This window comes from Protopterus annectens, chromosome 2.part1 (assembly GCF_019279795.1).
Source record: "Protopterus annectens isolate FY-2018-M chromosome 2.part1, PAN1.0, whole genome shotgun sequence".
Lineage (NCBI taxonomy): Eukaryota > Metazoa > Chordata > Ceratodontiformes > Protopteridae > Protopterus > Protopterus annectens.
The window spans coordinates 1,916,485,377-1,916,502,136 of record NC_056729.1 but is presented as its reverse complement, the minus strand read 5'-3'; positions in this window follow the sequence as shown (position 1 = coordinate 1,916,502,136).

The following is a 16,760-nucleotide window of genomic DNA, read 5'->3' as shown; positions in this document are numbered from 1 at the left end:
GATGGGGGGGGGGTGGCAATTCCCATAATTTCTATTCCAACAGGGGCAGGCCACACAGGGGGAGAGGGATGACAAACAGGTGGTAGAAGAGGATGCAGGACATGTTTGCACCATAGTCACGAATGAGTTTGGTGACTTTAAAATTTATAACTATAGTGACACAGACATTAGTACATTATGTGCTAACTTATTTCAAACATGATTGAATTTTATACCTACCAGAACATCAAGAAAAGAAAAATCCCTACTTGAATTAAAGTTGTCAGGAAACGTAACTTCAAGATGTACTTCAACAGTGACAACAGATATATTAATACAGGTGAATGCTAAAAAAACAGTACATTCAACCCACCCTTGCACCCTACATTACATGTTTTTGAGAGTCTGTGTATGGAACAAATCAAAAGGTTACACTCTGACAAAAGTAGGGAGGTTTTACATAATCTCTCCAATAGTGAAGTCGATTTACTAAATTAAATAGTTAATAGTAATTTCATAAGGGTGATGAAACCAGACAAGGGTGGGGGACTGGTTATAATGAACCAAAGTATGTATACAGACAAAATGCAAACACACCTGTTTACTGATTCCTATGAGGAAATATCAAGAAATGAATTAAATATTTCCTATAGGAATATTGACATTTGTTTAAATGACCTGTTACTAAACAACCAAATTTCTGTTGGTGAACATGGGTTTTTAACACAAAAACATCCACGCATCCCCATGATTTTTGGCATACCAAAGATACACAATTGTATGGAGGACCCTCCCCTTAGGCCAGTAGTGGATGCTAAAGCCTCAAAAACTTTTAACTTGGCAAAATGTATTGATTATAATTTAAAACATGTTTTAGAGCAACATTCACATGTACTAAAAGACTCCTTGGATTGCTTAAAAAAGGTACAAGGGGACATATACATGAATAATTTGATACTCGTCACCATGGACATAAAGGACCTTTTTACAGTGATACCCCACGAGGAGGGCATCAGTATGTTCTATGACCACCTGTGTGCCTATTCTACACATTGTTACTCTATAATCCTAATGTACAGGACCCTTATGGAGTTAATTTTGCAAAATAACTTTATTCTATTCAAAAATCGGTTATTTAAGCAAAAAATAAGAGTTGCGATGGGGGCGGATTGTGCCCCACTTTTTGCCAGTGTTGTATTAATCCAGGGGGAACTCACTACAGTGTTCAAACATGAACTTTGTAAACACTGTAGATTTTATAGTAGATATCTAGATGATTTATTAATTTTTTGGGATGGCACAGGTGAACAACTACAACATTTTTTTTTTGTTTTTTAAATTCAAGTACTGGGTTCCTAAACCTTATTATGGAAACACATTTTGAGTTCATTAATATTCTGTACATCACCATACAAAAAGATATAGAGAACCATAGATTCACTTCTACTTTGTTTGCGAAACCTACATATTTGAATACCCTGCTACATTTTGACAGTTGCCATCCTATACACCAGAAAAAATCCTTGGTAAAAGGACAGGGTGTTAGGTTAGCAAGGATGATAAGTGAATTTACTGTGTTCCTACAGCAAATAGATAAACTTAGAACTATGCTTTGTAGGAGGGGTTACCCTGGAACATTTATTGATACAATTTTGGATGAAGTCATAGGGAAAAGAAGTAGTGAACATTTTATCCCACTTTTGGGATTTGTTTCTGATACTTCTCCTGGAGGGGTAACGGTGAGCATATCAGCAGACAGACAGGAAGAAGGTACTAAATCCTTTAAGGATGCTATGATTCTCACATTTAACCCCCTTTATTACAACATTAGAGAAGTCCTATATAACAACTGGACAATACTTACTACAGATGACCTCTGTAAAACAAGACTTGGAGACATGCCTTGTGTAATATATAGGAGAGATAAGTGTATAAAAAATCTCTTGGAAAGTAATTTTTCAAGAGAGAGGGAGGGATATATGAGAAAATGTGGACATTGTGCACAATGTCCCTATATTCTAGAATCTAGCAGCATTTGTATAAGGGCATATGGCTATGTTCACTTAAAAGGAAAATATAATTGTCTAAGCAAATGTGTAGTTTATATCGCAATCTATCAAGTATGTGACCAATTTTATATTGGAAAAACAATAAATGGTTAAAATAGGCGTATTTATCAGCATGCCTATGACATCAAGAAAGGCAATGTGAATAACACTTTGGCTAAATACACAATGGAGCATCCACAGCACTATTTTAAATGTTCTGTTTTAGAACAAATTCACATAGAGAATAGTAGGGGAGGGCCAGTAGATTGGTTCCTTGAATACAAGGAACTGCTCTGGCAGTTCAGATGTAACGCTTTATAAGAGCCTGGTTTGAATGACGTGTTCTATTTCATGCTTTTTAAAACTCAAGTCTGAGTTTCCTTTGTAGTAATTGTCATTTTATAAAGTACATGGTTTGATACACTGGTTCCTTGGTGAACAGAAATTTAAATAAGTTAATGAAAAACTTTTGGAATAATATAATTTATAATTATTGTAAAATAACTTATATAAGATGGTTTATAGCATTGTATATTGCAACTGCTTTTTATCTGCCTGCTTGGGGTTACTAAATTGTATTGCATTCAGGGTTGATTGATTGGGCTTTTAGCCTATTATTTTTTAAGATTTAAACATGTGATACATCAGTTCTGTATATAATCAAGTATTTAATGTTTTTAATTCATTCTGATGAAGTATTGAGGCAAATGCCAGACGAAAGCGCTAAATAATAAAGAGGTTCAGTGGTCGGTCAGCTTGTCTCCTTGCAGTTCTGTTTTCCTATGTTTGACTTTCCTGATTGGTCTGGTTGCTATTCAAGGCATCTATCAGGAAAAAGGCTACAAAAAGCCTACAGACCCTTGCATCATCTGGGACAAGACTGTAGATCACACTGAGCCTGTGGCCTGCTTTTCATCTTGGGATTGGTTAAACTGTTTTGTTTCTGGTGAGAGAAGAAGCAAAGGAGCATTGTATCCCAGCAGTGGTGAGATCAGCAGTAGCAGTAGCCAAGGAGTAACCATTGAGGTGACTCCCCTCTTCCCATTATTCTTGACAAGCTATTTTTTTTCTTTTTAGTAAATACTGGTTGATTTTCTGGTGTCTAACCTAACTTCATAATATCAGCCTAAGTACTTCATCCATAAATCATCAGGGTATACTTATTAGTTTCCCCTCAAGTGTTTGGCAGTGCTCCTAATGTCAGTAAGCTTGACAGAACTACACACCTGTACCCATCACATACAATTCATATCAGACACACAGACCCACATATGCTGAGACAATTAAATATAACCTTCCTAATCCCCAAAGACCACCTAGACAAAGTACACATAACAAATACCCTCAGCAGCCCCAAATGCACTCTTTCAAAACAACACTCACATCAACACACGTAGCCATATCTCATTGAGCCTCTACATCTAAGCCCATAAAACAAGTCACCACACAGTCCAACATTCTGGTCATTGGAGACCCCATTGTGAGATACACTGAAGTCCCTCTCACTAGGCTGAGTATGGAGGAAGTCATGGTCTGTTGCTTATCAGGGGCAAGTTTCCACCACATTCCACATGCACTCAGCTCTTTGGACCACAGGAACCAGTAAGACACAGTCATAGTCCATGTGGGTATAAATGACCTCAGATGTGCCTCCCTAGACTATATGAAGAGAGACATCATGGAGCTCTTAGAATATCTGTCCCAGGCTGGTATGAGCCTAGCATTGAGCAGCATTTTACCTTCTCCAAGCATGATGCCACAACAGGAACGAAAGACAACTGACTATAATAATTGTCATAGTTTCTGAAGTAATTCTAAGGGGAATGCAATATTTGTCAGCATTGAAGGACATAGTCAACAGACCACACAGCTATATCAGGGTTGGTCAGCACCTCTCCACTCTAGGCTTTCAAATATTAGCTAAAGCATTGTCCACCTCCATAGTGCTTTCTTTAGGCAAGGTCAAACAGAAAGTACTTCCAACATAGCAAATCAAAACCAACAAAATTTAAAGGTGTTGCTACTCAATGCTAGGAGTAAAAAAAAAAAAAAAAAACTCCACTCCCTAGAACCTCTCTTTACCCTAGAGAATGCTGATGTCTGACCAGTCACTGAGACATGGTTTAAATTGTCCACTTTTATTAAGCATCTGTTGGGTTGTTTGTTTGTAATAACTTGTTGCAGTTAAAATCTTTTCTCTAGAGGCTCCTTTAGCTGTTTAAAATTTTCATTTAAAGGCTCACTGCTGCTTTTCAGGTGTGAGAAAGATTTCTGCAGTTTGTTTCCCACCCTTCCTCCCTAGTTGGTGGCTTTGCAGTTGCCCGCCCCTAGTGTAAATTTGATCTGGGACCCTCCTCCTAGTCTACTGTCATTACCTCATTCTACCCAGTACAGGGAGAACATTTGAGAAGGCCAATCAGCTTAGTTTCTGCTACTCCTTTCTCGCTTTCTACTTAAAAAAAAAAAAAAAAACATTATCTGCTTTTACTGTATTTGTGTTTCTTCCTACTTTATTTTGCTTTTGCGTCATCTTAAAAGTACTCAGTTGTATTTATTACTGCTTGGTGTAACTCATTCTAAGCCTTTTAGTTTAAGCACTTGGGCTTCAGACCAGTTGTTTTACATTAAGAAGGTTTGTGGTCTGCACTCTTGTGGGAGGAGAGGCTGGACTCTGCCCTTTTGAGCTGAAATTTTCTGGTTAAAGGCTTATAGTGCCTGCATATTTGAACTGTTTCTTACTGAAATTGGTACACCTTGTTTGCTGCAGCATAGACTAGATCCAGGCCTGCTGAATCTAGTTTTGTTTGTATGCTTGTTGTTTGTTTGCTTATTTCCCTGAAATGCTAATTTCACCTAAAACACAGCTTTTCAGCGCTTCTGTGGATCCCTAGTGATATCTGCATTGCTTACTGTACTTATTTCCTTGTTTACACTTGAAAGAAAGTTACTGTTTGTCGTTTTTGCATTTAAGTTACCTGTAACACATTGCATTTAAGTTACCTGGCACTTGCTCACCAAGTCAGCACTAAAAAATTAAAAGCACTACACCCTCACAAACTCCCCTTGAGTACCTTGTTCCCCATTGGCCCATTTTTTCAATTATAAAGGAATTTCCAATACTATTTTAGCATGTCCAAAGGTCAGTTGTCAATCTCCTCTCCGGTCCAGCTGGTGAATCTGGGAATCTTGAGGCAATGTTACAACTGTCTCATGTACACAGACAACCCTCTCCTCCTCCCAACAAATTCCAACACATGTGAGAAATACAACCATATAGCCAAACTGGAGGCTAAGCTCTCTTAACTCAGTACTGGCGTAACCAGTCAGGAGGAGAAGGAAACCACACTCACTACAATTCCAGTCTCACATAGACCTACCACGACAGCAAACCAAACACATAAACACACAAAAACATACTCGGAGGCTCTAAATAAAAATCTGCCTAAGCAGCAGAGACCTCCAAAGCAGATACCCAAGCAACCGCTACCCCAAAACAAAACACGTGCAACACATAGCTCACAAAGCCAGTGTGCCAAACAGTCACAGCCCTTAAGGCTAAACAACACACCTGATACACTTGTAATAGGTGACTCTATCGTCAGGCACACTGACGTCCTGCTCACCAGGCTGAACAAGGAGAAGGTCACGGTGAGCTGCCTGTCGGGCACTAGGATCCGCAACATAACACAAGCACTCAGGTCACTCCAAGGCAAGTACAAATATGACTCAGTCATTGTCCATGCTGGTGTGAATGACCTGAGATGTACCTTCCCTGGACTACATGAAAAGAGACATAGAGGAGCTCTCTGAGCATGTAACCAAGGCCGGTATGACCCTGACCTTGAGTAGCATCTTACCCTCACCAAGAATGATGCCATAATATGAAGACAAGATGATCAATTTCAACAATTGGCTTAAGTATTGGTGTCATTCAAAGGGGATTCAATGCCTGTAAGCCTGGGATGACATGCTCAACAAGCCACGATGCTTCGCTGGGGACGGCTTACACCTGTCACCCCTGGGCTTTCAGATATTGGCAAAGGCTCTTGCTACCCCCATAGTGCCATTTTTAGGCAAGGCTCAAAAGACAAACCCACCTCCATAGGTATCACAAGGGATAAGAAACTAAGAGTAATGCTACTCAATGCCAGAAGTCTAAACCTCAAGATGCATGCACTCGAAACTCTCCTTAGCATGGAGAACATCGATATCTGTGCAGTAACAGAAACCTGGTTCAAGGCTCCCGAGAGCACCCCAGCACTACCAGGTTATACCTCATACCATGCTTTTCGGCCCCAAAACTTGGACCGAACCACAAAAGGAGGGGGAGTATCAATATTCGTCAAAGATACCCACACCTCCAGGTTGGTGGCACAGCACAAAGCATCAGAGACTATCCATGTGCAACTAACAGTGGGTAAAATTGCCTTCCAGTTTATAGCCTGCTACACACCACCCTCCCAAACCCAGGAACCCCACTTGGCCTTCCTGAGAACACTGGAGAATATGAAGGTCTCTCCAAACACCATTATATTGGGCGACTTCAACTACCCAAGCATAGACTGGGCGCATTAATCTAGCTCCAACACCCTAGCCCAAAGGTTCCTAGACTTTATAAACTCAAATGCTATGAAACAACTTGTTACCACTCCCACATGAGGGGAAAACATACTGGACCTGATCATCACCAACATGGGGACTCTATGCTCCAGACCAGAAGTGTATCCTTCACTGGTAAGACCAGACCATAAACTAATCTCACTGGATATTCACATCCCGACCCCACCCCCTGCCCAGAAAACCACAGTGAAAAACTTCTCTAAAGCAAATTTCACACCGAGGTGGAATCCTTCAAAGCCCCCGGGCCTGTGGAGAATACGGCCCAGACTGCAGAATCCTTTATAAATGCATTCTATGAACACCTTCAGGTATGCATGGATCTTGCAATCCCAAATAAAACCAAGACCCAATCCTCCAAAGGCAGATGTCCTGTCTGGTGGACCCCAGCCATAAACAAACTATACAATAGAAGGAGGAAGCTACTACATGATAGAGCAAAATCTCAAAAAGGGAAGGCATCTCTGATCAGTATTAGCAAAAAACTACGGGCACTCATAAAATCGTCTAAGGCCAGCTTCGAGAGAAAAATTGCACAGGACACTAAGGATAATCACACGGCTTTCTTTAGTTATGTTAGAAACCTGGGTGGGAATTCCCAGATATGCTCAGAATTAGTCCAAAATGACAAAAAATACACCGAACCCACAAACATTGCCAACATCCTAGCTGACAGGTTCAGCACAACCCCCCCCCCACCTCCCCACCAAAAGGGCAAATATCTATCCCAGCAGAGTGCTGCCCCCCTGACATCTCAGATGCTCAGGTAAGAGCCGTCCTGTCCAAAGCAAAAAACACAGCATCAATGGGACCAGACGGCATCCCGGGCTGCGTCCTACATGAACTCCAAGAAGAGCTAAACCCAAACATAAAACTATTGTTCAATCTCAGCCTTACTACAGGATATGTACCCAAAGAGTGGTGTACAGCAACAGTGGTCCCTCTCCACAAAGGTGGTGCCTCAGCGGATCCTGGAAACTATCGCCCCATAAGCCTGACTAGCTTGGTCTGCAAAGCTATAGAAACGATCATCATGGTCCTCATAAATAAAGATATTGGGTTCCTACAGACACTGGATCCTACCCAGTTTGGCTTTGTTAAGGGCAGATCCTGCCTCTTAAACCTGGTCAATTTCTTTGAAACAGTCACCAAGGCCATTGACGAGGGGAAGGTGGTCCACACAGCCTACCTGGACCTCGCAAAAGCCTTTGATACAATACCCCACTTGGGCATTATAGATAAGCTCACCAGCATAAATATAAACCCCTATGTCACTAGATGGGTTGCAAACTGGCTCAAGGACAGAACCCACATGGTTAGAATTGCTGGAGCCATGTCAGACTCCAAACCAGTTACAAGTGGCGTCCCACAAGGCTCAGTCCTGGGACCTCTCTTGTTCGGTATATATTTCTTGGAGGTACAGGCCAACACGGAAGGACTGTGGCTGATCAAATTCGCAGATGACTGCAAACTGGGTGCCATAATTGTCTCTCCAGCTGACACAAGCATCCTCCAAAAGCGCCTCATAGAAAGAGACAACTGGTGCCAGAGCCATGGCCTCAAGCTAAACACCAAAAAGTGTATAGTCATCCCCTTTGGCAAAAACAAAGTGCCCGAAAATTACCACATAGGTGGTAATCCATTAAGTACAGAAGAAGTAATTAGGGACCTGGGGACCCAAGTTGATAGCAATCTCTCATTTGACAACCATGTGGCCAAAGTGGTTAGAAGAACATTTTATATAGCCCACCTAATCTTGAAGGGATTCACATCTAGATCAGGGGAGGTCATCGTGCCTCTTTACTCATCCCTCATCAGGCCCATAATTGAGTACAATGCCCTTTTGGGATGTACCTTACCAGACACCTGCAGCAACTGGAAAGACCCCAAAAGTACCTCACCAAGAGGATCAAAGGGCTCAAACAGATGCCATATGCTGCCCGATTAAAGAAACTCCAGCTCTACTCAGTGGCATACCGCCTGCTCAGAGGTGATCTGTGCCTGACATATAAAGCCATGTCCAACCCGGAATTAATGGACATGCTGCACCTCAGAAAATCCAAATCCCATCGAGCTACACGCTCAAGAGACTTGAACCTCAGCACTGAAATAAATAGGATATGCTGGAGGGACAGATTCATAACCCAGAGGCTCCCTTCACTCTGGAATAAAATCCCAGTCCAGGTTAGCAGAGTCCCTCATTGACTCTCTTCAAGAGGAATCTTGATGAGTGGATGGGAGAGCGTAAGTTTACCCCGGGTATCACTTCTGTGTCACTGTTAGACAGAGGCACAGTATACTAACCTCGGAAAAGGGCATAGTAAAATTTATTTAAAATGGGTGGCGAAAGCCAAACACACTCTGGCTAGGCTTATAAATGCCCAGGGGCAGAGAGCCTAGTATGAACCTATGAACCAATGAACCTAAGACAGTGCAAGGTTATAATTCCTTCCACCCATTTATACCAAAAATTAGGAGGTGCAGCATCCACCATCCACTCTCATCAAACTAAACAAATAATGCAGAGGAAAAATCAAGTCTACCAAAGTCAAATTTGAGATAAATTTGTCCTCTCGGGCCAAGGACAGCCCAAAGTCATTCTTTAGCTATGTCCACAACCTCTAACTCAATATACAATTGTATGCAGGGTTTATTGTTAATGGAGCCACCTATACTGAGCCAGAAGATGTAGCAAACCTACTGGCCAAAGAATTCAACTCCAACTTTACCCATCTCTCCCTTTCAGTCTTCCCTCAGGAAATACTATCAAGTATAATACCCCCTATTATCACTAGGAATAGGTCCTTAATCATCTCTCTAAGGCCAAGAACACTGCATCAATGGGCCCAGACAGTACCCCAGGATGCCTTCTGAATAGAATCAAACATGACCTATCAGGCCGTCTGGAATTGCTGTTTAACAGTAGCCTCCATACAGGCTTTGTGCCTCATTAATGGAAAACAGCAAAAGTGATCCCTCTGCAGAAATGTGGGCCATCTATAGACCTGGAAACTACAGACCAATAAGTCTCACTAGTCTCATATGCAAAGCCATGTGAGCAATTAACATGGAAATGATCCATAATGACAAAAGAAACCTCCAGACACTGGAATAAACCATGTTTGGTTTTGTCAAGGACAGGTCATGTCTACTCAGCCTGGTGGACTTCTTTGAGAAAGACACCAAAATAATGGTTCACACTGCCTACCTTGATCTGGTCAAGTCATTTGACACAATGCTCCATTCAGGCATTCTTGACAAACTCAAGAGGTTAGGTACAAACCCTATGTCAGCTTGTGGCTAGCCAGCTGGCTTACAGACAGGAGCCAAGAAGTCAGAATTGGGGCATCGACCTCTACAAAGTGGCCAGTCACAAGCAGAGTCGCTTGTGGATCAGTTCTGCGACCACTCCATTTTGGCATTTACTTCTCTGAAGGCAAGGCCAATCTCAATGACCTCTGGCTGACTACATTTGCAGATGACTGAAAATTAGGAGCTGTCATTGAATCCTCTACCAACAAAAATGTTCTCAGACAAGTAACTGGTGCTAGAGTCATGGACTGAAACTAAATGGCAAAAAATGCATAATACTATCCTTCAGAAGTCATCAAGGCCTGGTAACTATAATATTGACAGCACACACCTAAGAGGTGCCCCAGTAGTTAAGGACTTGGAGACACACAAAGACAGTAATCTAGTCTTTGACCATCATGTGTCTACATTAGTGAGAAATCATTCTATGTTGTGCAACTTATAGACAAAGTTATGGCATCTAGGGCCAAGGAAGTCATTGTTCAATTGTATTCAGCATTCATCATAACTATCATTGTGTAATATGCCCCTTTTGGTATGTAACTAACTAGGTACAGCCAACAACTGGAAAGTCCACAGTGATTCCTCATTAAAATAATACAAGGTGTAAGTAACATGTCCTATGCAGACCACCACAAGGCCCTATTCCTGTATTCTGTTTCCTACAGACTGTTGAGGGGAGATCTATACCTGACACACAAGGCATTGTCAGACCCCACTTTGATGTACCTCCTGCATACAAACACTTCAGAATTACTCATGCTAGACTTAAACCTTGACCATGATATAAATAGGACCTGATGGAGAGACAGGTATGTATCTCAGAGACCACCAACTTCTCTGGAACAGGCTCTCCATCCATGTGAAGCAGAGTTTCTTCCTAATATAATTCAAGTGTAACTTGACATTTGGATGGGGAAAAGGAAATTTGTCCCTGGTTTGGCACCTACCTCTCTAATGGACACAGGTAGCATGTAAATGATTGCTATACCATGCCACTGCTTACATTTATTAAGGGTATGACAACTTGTGAGAAATTTGGGATATATGGCTAGGCTTAAAAAGGTCCTTGTATTCGTTATCCCAGGAAACACTTATGAACCTATGAACCTATATCAAGTCAGTGAAAGGCCATGATCATGAGATTCTGACTGCTAAACAAACAAGATAGCTGTTTGCTGGTGTGTAAATGGAGGTGTGTCAGTTAGCTGGGAAGATTCAGTGTGAGACTATGAAGAGGTATTATAATCAGTATAGATCTGATATGTGTCTGTTTGTGTGTGTGTGTGTGTGTGTTTTAATGCTCTGAAGATGTTCACTGGGAATCTGTGTAAGGACAATAGGAAACAGAATCTAGTAACCAAGGGCATGCTTGTCACATTTTTAGTGTGGTATTGCATGACAGTATTATTACATGCTGTCTGATCTCTCAGATGACCATCTGGTAGTTAATGCAGTGCAGATGACCATCTGGTAGTTAGTGCAGCAGATTAAGGCTATGAACTGTTACCAAAATGCTTACTTTTGCCCACAGTTACATTCTTTCAGCCTGTATTTCACTATTGTTTGACTCTGAACATGTCACTTAAGCAGAAAGGCACTTGCACAACTGAGATATTGGACGAAGCACCTTAATCATCTCTTAGACTCTGTCTCTAATGACATGTGACTATGCAACTACTGCACAGAATGCACTGAATAATTATACTGGCATAAAGAATGGGGTACACAATTCATGTGTTTAATTACATCTTATATTGTGTGTACCTATTGTATGGTGTAGCTATATGTATTGTAAGCATAATAATTTATTAAGATGTATGGTTATAATTGTGGATTTCAGTCAGTTGTAGTCACTGGGGTTTCTTAGTTTAAGATTGCATAATGGATTCACTGTATTACATAAGTTTGTGTGAAGATGATTTACAACAGGCACTTACCACAAGATGAAGATGGCATCTCAGAAGATGGCATAGAGAACACAGTTTTATGACCCCTGGCAAATGTGTTAGTCATTTCTAGATGGCTGGTCTGTGGTATGCAGATAATATCTAATGGAGATAACTTAGAGCATATTATTTCCCATGAATGACAAGTAATAAAGTATTTACCAGATGTAATTCCCTGAATAAAGACATATGAAACAACCCATTCTTCTTAACACACATTTTCCCAGCATCTGAGCTCTGTACTACATGCTTAACATGTACATGCAATGCATGATGGACACCCAAAGAAAAACCCACCCCAGAAAGCAGAATCATTGTCATGTGATTTTTATAAATTATGCAATATGCAGGGCAGAAGAGCTGAGAAACACATGGACACATATGTCAGCTAGGACAGACGTATATGGGAGGGGAGATGTGTAGAACTGCAAGGGTCTGTATCAGCATGCATGATGTCCATCAAGGTGACATCCCTATCATGTGGTACATAATGGGCCTATACTCTGACTCTGGTAGGAAGAATTGTGTGTGTGTGTGTGTGTGTGTGTGTGTGTGTGTGTGTGTGTGTGTGTGTGTGTGTGCGTGCATGTGCACATGTGTGTGCGTGTGTGTGTGTGTGTTTGTGTGCGCGTGTGAGTGTGTGTGTGAAAAAAAATCTAAGAGATGTACAACAGTCCCCACGCATAGCTGTAGATGTGATAAGCACAGCTCATCTGGTACCTTCTAAACAGCTGAACTGAATGTGAGTACACCTGAAGGCCAAACAAAAACACTTGCTGCACATACTTTAACACAGTATGTAGGTCTAGTGTAAATTTAACACACCTAAGCAAGAGCAAATGTGTAGAGCTGCAGGTTGTATATTACACTGAGCTTAGATGTTGCTTGTCACAATATGCCTGCTCATGTTGCTAAAATAACTGCTAGCTTTGTAAATCAGACCAGCTAAGCCAGCTGTGTTCTAACTAAAGCATGATAATACTAGTGTTTATGATAATTTGGGTGTGCTGACTATTATAGCCTCACTATCACTCAGCCGGTGGCTAGCCTACATCATATTCAGTACACAAGGACTCTGACTACATTGGAATTTGTTCCTAGTGGTGTTAGAAAAAAATTCATCTGGCATATCCAGTATTTTTCCTCTCATGGTCCATTGCTTGCTTCTCCCCCGTCATTTTCAAGATTTGTATCCTCTTGTATGCAAGTTCATGTATGCATGTTTACAGGATTGTTCAGTACATCTGTGTCATTTATTTACATTCACACCACAATAATGCCATTCTAGCAGTTTCTGTAAGAAACCTGCCCTCCCTGATGTGAAAGCATAACTCCATATGTTCATGTGTCTGAGATGAAATGGCTTTCATCTCTGAAGTTCTCCACCTTTTAACATAGCAGACAAACAGTCACCACATCTGTTTCCAATTTTGGAATCTACTGGCATAATTAAAGTGTGATTATTACATTTCCACTGTTAACACACATTCCACAAGCCATGCTTCTGTTAGTAAACATTGTTAACTGTATACTGTAGTTTTTTTTTATGAGTAGCATCCTGGTTCAATACACTGATGACTCCACCTTAACCTGCTTGGCTCCCACCCTCCAACAGCTTCACATCAAGAAGCCTTTACATCCATCATAACCTGGCTAACAAACTCCCAGCTAATACTAAATCCTAAAAAGACCCAACTTTTGCACTTCCATCCTTCAAAAGCAGCAGTATTTACTCCCCTGTTCTCTATTTCTGCATTAGATAATACCCCTATCTCCCCGTTACACAAACCAAATTACTAGGGTTCATTATTGACAATAATATGAAATTTGACATGACAAACACATAGCTCATGCAATAACCAAAGTCAACGAAAACTAGGTACTCTTTACATATGTAAAAACTTCCTAACCAGCAACAGTAATGTTACTCTAGCTCGTACCATCTTCCTCTACCTTGCTTCTCCTGTCCTAATTAATATTAACAAGAATGATTTAAACAAGCTATCAGTATGCTACAACAAAGTAGCAAAATTCGCCACAAACTCCTCCTACTGCACCCACCACTGTCAAGCTCTAAAACAGCTTTCCTGGCTGGAACTCCCCAACACCTTAGCTCTAAGCCAACTTCTTCTAGCTCACCAAATACCGTACCAACCTGACAAAACTCCAGCCTTACAAAACCTGATCACCCTCTACTCCGATAACCGAGAACTTAGATCCACTAACAAGGCACTAATCGCAATCTCCAAAAGCCATTACAGCTCTGGTGACTCCCTGTATTCTAACAACATTGCCAAGACTTGAAACTCTCTACCACTACAAATCAGGGTACAACCTAACAAAACCATCTTCAAAAAACATCTTATTTCCCACCTAACAATTCTAGGACATGCAACTGCCTAACACCTGGCTGACATATTTTAACACTTTTCCCATACCCCTTACTTAAAAATCCCACAGATGCACTATCTTTATTATCACACGTTACTTACCAACTCACTGACACTTATTCCCCACTGTCCCATCTATACTCACTAACTCTTCCCTAGACTAAGTTAAATAGCTTTCCCTTAAAATGTCAATTTATGTATTTTTTTCTTTCTTTTCTTATCTTTGTTACATCTTCAAGATTATCTCTATTAAACATACTGTATGAACAACAATCACAGTACTACCTGCTGTACTTTTAACTGTATGTCTAAACCACTATGCTTATGTAAGTATCTTATACAAATATATGTTATATGGAATATTGTATAACTGTATGTGTAAACCACAATGCTCATGTAAATATCTTATGTATAGTATGCTAGTAATTGTTTCTGGAGCTTTTCTCTCCAGACCTCTGCTGGAAATGGACAGATCTGTCCAGTCGGACCTCCCCGGTAAACAAATGTAAAATAAATGAATAAATCCTCTTGTATGGGACTGATTCTATTAGATTGCTTTACTTTCTGCAGTATTGTTTGGGCTCAAACCTCCAGCATTCCATGAATTGACACAATCAGTCTTCTGAGGTAATGGCACATCTGCCTCTGAAGTGCTGCCTCTGCAGAATGTGCACGTTCACCTATAGTTGCGCGACCTGTATACTTCTTTCTCTAGAACACGCACTCTGGCCTCCACCCTACTATCAAAGAGGTACATTGCACTCTATAACATTGCACTGATGGGAGTGGTATATCTATGCCTTCTGTCACAGTTCTTTGAGCAGTTGCTATCCTTTTACACTGCTAAGGAAAATTAAGGTGTGCCTTCTTGTATACTTTACATATATACCCTAACACAAAGTGCAGTAGCCGTTTATAACATATTGCAGATTATTAATTGTTGTAGCTCTGAACAATGCTAAACATTCAGCAGTTTGCCAAAAGGTGTAGAACAATGATGTAGAGTGAAGTAAGGTGAAAAAGCTTGCATAACAAGCATACATTGACTGTATATGTAGAATTGACATTTGGTTACTTGACTGGCAGCACAAAAGGGTAATGCTAACTGTCATTAAGTGCTTGTTAATGTGTCAGACTGTATCACTACACAAATTTAATTAATGCATGTTAGCAGTTCAGTTTCTATATGTATAAATGCAGGCCTTACTGACTGGTAGGTATTTTCCTGTGTAACTTATAGTTATAGTAACATGTGTGACCCAGTCAGTCTGTTGAGTGGATCTTCATTGCAGAAATTTGCTGTTATAATAATATTTTCAAGGAGGTGAAGCAATGCAGAGGAAGAATGTCATCACTGCAATCAAGTATCTATGAATTATAAAGTTGTATGTGCTAGTTTATGTATAATAATGATTTACCATTGGGGGCATTAATGCATTGCAAAGGCCAGTGGAACTATGCTTTACATAGTAATCTGCTTGAATTGATGCTTTATCCATGTGACAGCACTGAGATTATGTTTTGCATTTCTGGTTCTGATAATCTGTGTTTGTGCTAAAATACCTCTATTAAATAAAATTGCATTTTTTGTATGTATTGCTGACAAGGTTTTTGCTTAAGTCTTTGAGGGAAATCCTCACAATGTTTTCCCAGGTGCATCTTTTGCTTGTGTTAAATTACAGAGGTGTTTTATGTTTGAGCATTTTTAATTCTGTATTGTTAGTCTGTAGAGTAGGATTGCAATGGCAAGGATATAGAGTAGAACAGAAAAGTTAAGTTTAAAGTGCATTTAGCTCTTTCTTCAAGTTGGTGCAATTTCAAAACTAGTATATACAAGAATATTGTTTATGTATTTTTATGCATCTGTTTTGGTAGCTAGGTTGCCTAAATCTTTCGAGGCCCATTTTCACTGAAGACCTTGGAGCAAGGGCTCGTTAAAGGGCATCCTCAAAATCAGACAGTAGTCAGAGTGCAGGGAATATTGTTTTCTGATCATTTTTATTGACTAATAACAATAACAAAACACAAAATACATACAATTAGTAAACATCATTAATACTAACTTTATAAACTCATTAATGTATATTAATTCAATTTATTAAAATAATCTAAGACAATGCAACTATGAAAAAATACATACAATATACGTATGATAAGCACTATAGTTCAGATGAGGCAGAGGAGGCTGTACTCCTACATATAATTCTTCTTTGACAATTGTAGGTGGTTTATAATTTATTGATTTTTGGATATAAGCAGCTATATTTTTGTACAAACAGTGTTTTACCTTTTACAACTGATCAATTTAGTTTCCGGGAATCAAAGAGAAAGTGCCATTCATTCAAACTGCCATTTTTCTTTTTCTTTTATACAGAATTCTCTTTTATGTGCATTTTTGCAACAATTTTCTCTTAAGAATACTTTATTTTTTATCTGTACAATTGTAGTGTTGCATTAGATATTTC